Raw genomic sequence first — 4,113 nt, 5'->3', positions numbered from 1 at the left:
CAGCTGGTGCACACCGGCCCTCACTTTCATTGCACCATGGGGTCTCCTGCTCACCCCTCAGACTCACGCACCTGTTAGATTCCTTGGTCCGTGTTTCAAGATGGGATGGGTGGGTCACCGACATCGCCACGGACCCCGAGCACCCAAGGTGAGCCCGCCAGCCCAGCGGCGGGACATGGTGGGGCCGCTCTGAGGGCAGTCCAGCCCAGTTGACAATCCCGCTGGAAGCCAGGGGGCCCTGGCCACCACCATGAGGGCGGGGGAGGGTGCGGCGGCAGTCGTCTCCCACTACCCTGGGGCATGGCAAGGGCTGATGCCATGGGCTGTAACACTCCCCTCCGGGGAGAGGAGCCACCTTCCGCGTGGCCTTCCCGGCTGACCCAGAGCCAGTCGTGGCACACCACCTCGGATGAAGTGCAAAAAGGGAGGGGGGATCCGCCTCACCTGGGCAGCCGGCATGGCTGCCAGGTTGAATCCTCCAGGTGGACTACGCGGACCCCACCCATTTACCTCTGAACGGTTTCACGCCCTCTTGAACTCTCTCTTCAAAGTTCTTTTCAACTTTCCCTAATGGTACTTGTCCGCTATCGGTCTCATGCCAGTGTTTAGCCTTAAATGGAATTTACCACCCGCTTTGGGCTGCATTCACAAATAACCTGATTCCAGGAAGACCTGATGCCGATGCGCCGGGGGCCGCCACCGGCCTCACACCGTCCACAGGCTGAGCCTCAATCTCAAGGACTTGGGCCCCCTGGGCGGCGCCGGGGAGATGGACTACCATACACATTTCCCTGTGCCCGTCACCTGGATGGGGATTCGGAGCTGGGCTTTTCCCTCTTCACTCACCGGTACTGAGGGAATCCTGGTTAGTTTCATTTCCTCTACTTAGAAATCTGCTTAAATTCAGCAGGTCGCCACGTCTGATCTGAGGTTGTGTTCTGAGCAGGGTCGTGGGGGGAGGCAGGATGGCAGGGACCTTGGGGGCAGGGGCGGATGAGCAGGCCATCCTATCCCCGCTCCCTGGAATCCCCTGCGCACCCGCCCCCCCACCACCTGACTTCCGGGAGGCAGAGGAGAACGACCGACATGGCCCCAGTATGCGGGAACCGGGCAGGTGGACGTTGGGCTCCACCCCGAGATGGCAGCCCGGTGGCGCTACCACTGACAGCCTCTGGGAGTGGGCCAGATGAGTGCCTGCTCCCTCCCGTCCTCATACGGGCTTCCTGGCTCGGGGCAGCGGGGGGACTCATCTCCTCCATCTGCATCTCTCCCTGGGGGGGTGGGGGGCTCACGGCAGGCTCCCTCAACTCCCCGGCCGTGCCCACCGTGGGTGCCAGATGGCCCCCTGGGGTGATGGAAGGCACAACGGCCCTCAGACAGGCGTAGCCCTGGGAGTAACCCAGGGCCGCAAAGTGCGTTCAAAATGTTGATGATCAATGTGTCCTGCAATTCACATTAGTTCTCGCAGCTAGCTGCATTCTTCATCAAAGCACAAGCCAAGTGATCCAGCGCTCAGAGTTGTACTGCTTCTTGTCCACTGGGGGCATCGCTGCCCATGCGGCATTGCACCTTGAGACGAGCACAAGAGGTTTCACAGATGTCACTGCAGGGACCCGGGCCAGGGTTGCTGGCCCTGTGCATCAGGACAGCAGGGAGTCCCACAGCGGCTGGCATGCGGCTGCACCGCCGACCTTCCGGGTCTTTGAACCGATGCCCCATACGGGGCGGAGCATCCTCCGCAGGTACCCGCGACCAACATTGAGGGTAGAGGACTCCAGTGTGCCACCCCTGAGGGCAGCCCTGTGCAGCCAGAGGGGAGGCCGCCACCCCCCTGCTGGGACAGCACCCTCTCCCTCTCTCCTGCTGCTTGGGGAGCCAGCCACCTGCGGGGCATGCAGCGGACTGCACTGCCAGGCCGGGTGCACCCTCCGCCGCCATCCCTTCATGGCAGCGGAGGAGCACCTGCGCCACCCGCTGCACAGACAGACCACCCTCCCTCCCGCTGCCGGGAGGCAAGGGGGGATGGACGCCACCCCTTGCTCTCATGCTCCCTCCCCTCTCCCTCCCTCCCTCCCCCCAGGAGCCACAGGCTCAGTCCTGCCAGCCTCCACCGGGGAGCGCAGAGAGGGTGTGGAGAGAGAGGCATGGAGGGTCAGGGCTGCAGACCATGAGCGACCCTGATACTTGGGGACAGCGCTGTCCCAGGACCCTCGGCGTTAATGATCCTTCTGCAGGTTCACCTACGGAAACCTGGTTATGACTTTTACTTCCTCTAGATAGTCAAGTTTGACCATCTTCTCGGCGTACCGCCGGGACCATGACCGACTCCAGCAGGGCCGATCTGAGGACCTCACTAAACCATCCAATCGGTAGTAGCGACAGGCGGTGTGGTGTACAAAGGGCAGAGACTTAATCAACGCAAGCTTATGACCCGCACTTACTCAGAATTCCTTGTTCGTGGGGAATAATTGCAATCTCCAGTCCCTACCATGAATGGGGTTCAGTGGATTACCTGGACCTGTTGGCCAAGGGTAGACACATGCTGATCCATTCAGTGTAGCACCTGTGCAGTCCCGGACATCTAAGGGCATCACAGACCTGTTATTGCTCAATCTCGTGTGGCAGAAAGCCACTTGTCCCTCTAAGAAGCTGGACATGACCACACTGGGCAGCATAACTAGTTAGCATGGTGGAATCTCGTTCGTTATCGGAATTAACCAGACAAATCGCTCCACCAACTAAGAACGGCATGCACCACCACCCACAGAATCTAGAAAGAGCTATCAATCTGTCAATCCTTTCTGTGTCCGGGCTGGGTGAGGTTTCCCATGTTGAGTCAAATTAAGCCACAAGCCCCACTCCTGGTGGTACTCTTCCATCAATTCCTTTAAGTTTCAGCTTTGCAACCATACTCCCCCCGGAATCCAAAGACTTTGGTTTCCCAGTAGCTCCCTGGCGGGTCATGGGAATAACGCTGCCAGATCGCTAGTCAGCATAGTTTATGGTTGGAACTACGACGGTATCTGATCGTCTTTGAACCTCCGACTTTCTTTCTTGATTAATGAAAACATTCTTCGCAAATGCTTTCACTTTTGTTCGTCTTGCGCCGGTCCAAGAATTTCACCTCTAGAGGCATAATACTAATGCCCCCGGCCGTCCCTCTTAATCATGGCCCCATTTCCGAAAACCAACAAAATAGAACTGGAGTCCTATTCCATTATTTCTAGCTGAAGTATTCAGGTGACCGGCCTGCTTTGAACACTCTAATTTTTTCAAAGTAAATGCTTCAGACTCCCGGGACACTCAGTTAAGAGCATAGAGGAAGTGCTAAGAGACAGGGACTGGGACAGGCAGTAGCTCACCTCGTGGCGGACCGCCAGCCTGATCCCAAGATCCAACTATGAGCTTTATAACTGCAGCAATTCTAATATACGCTATTGGAGCTGGAATTACCATGGCTGTTGGCACCAGACTTGCCCTCCAATAGATCTTCGTTAAAGGATTTAAAGTGTACTCATTCCAATTACAGGGACTCGAAAGAGTCCTGTATTGTTATTTTTCGTCACTACCTCCTCGAGTCGGGAGTGAGTAATTTGCACGCCTGCTGCCTTCCTTGGATGTGGTAGCCATTTCTCAGGCTCCTTCTCCAGAATTGAACCCTGATTCCCCATTACCCGTGGTCACCATGGTAGGCACAGATAGTACCATCGAAAGCTGATAGGGCAGACATTCGAAAGTTGCATCATTGCCACGAGGGCACGCGATCGGCCCGAGTTTATCTAGAGTCACCAAAGCTGCCAGGCCGAGACCCGGATTGGTTTTGGTCTGATAAATGCATGCATCCCTGGAAGGTTAGCGCTTGTTAGCATGTATTAGCTCTAGACTTACCACTGTCATTCAAGTAATGGTGGAGCAATCAAAGGAATGATTTAATGAGCCATTCGTAGTTTCACTGTAGCGTTCGTGTGCACTGAGACTTGCATGGGACGCGGATATCTTATTGCTGTAGTCCAAATCCTCCTTTCTTAGGCATACCAATACTCCTTCACCAGTCCTCATCTTTTCCTTTTAAAACATTTGTTGTGGAAGGACAGAAAGAAGGGACAGGAGGGT

At 56.2% G+C, this 4,113-nt stretch overlaps 2 non-coding genes across 2 annotated transcripts in view; both read right to left on the bottom strand.

The window, feature by feature from the left end:
• LOC122809927 overlaps positions 1–934 on the bottom strand; it is a 3,726-nt gene extending 2,792 nt beyond the window's left edge. The window contains exon 1 of the ribosomal RNA XR_006366031.1: positions 1–934. This exon is cut by the window's left edge and continues 2,792 nt beyond it. This is a non-coding gene — a ribosomal RNA (28S ribosomal RNA).
• A 432-nt stretch (positions 935–1,366) lies between these two features.
• LOC122809798 lies at positions 1,367–1,520 on the bottom strand. The gene has a single exon (XR_006365951.1). It is a non-coding gene; the product is annotated as a 5.8S ribosomal RNA (ribosomal RNA).
• Between the last annotated feature and the right edge of the window lie 2,593 nt (positions 1,521–4,113).

The sequence above is a fragment of the Protopterus annectens genome, chromosome 8.part0 (assembly GCF_019279795.1).
Source record: "Protopterus annectens isolate FY-2018-M chromosome 8.part0, PAN1.0, whole genome shotgun sequence".
NCBI lineage: Eukaryota > Metazoa > Chordata > Ceratodontiformes > Protopteridae > Protopterus > Protopterus annectens.
This window is presented reverse-complemented; position numbering and strand designations above follow the sequence as displayed.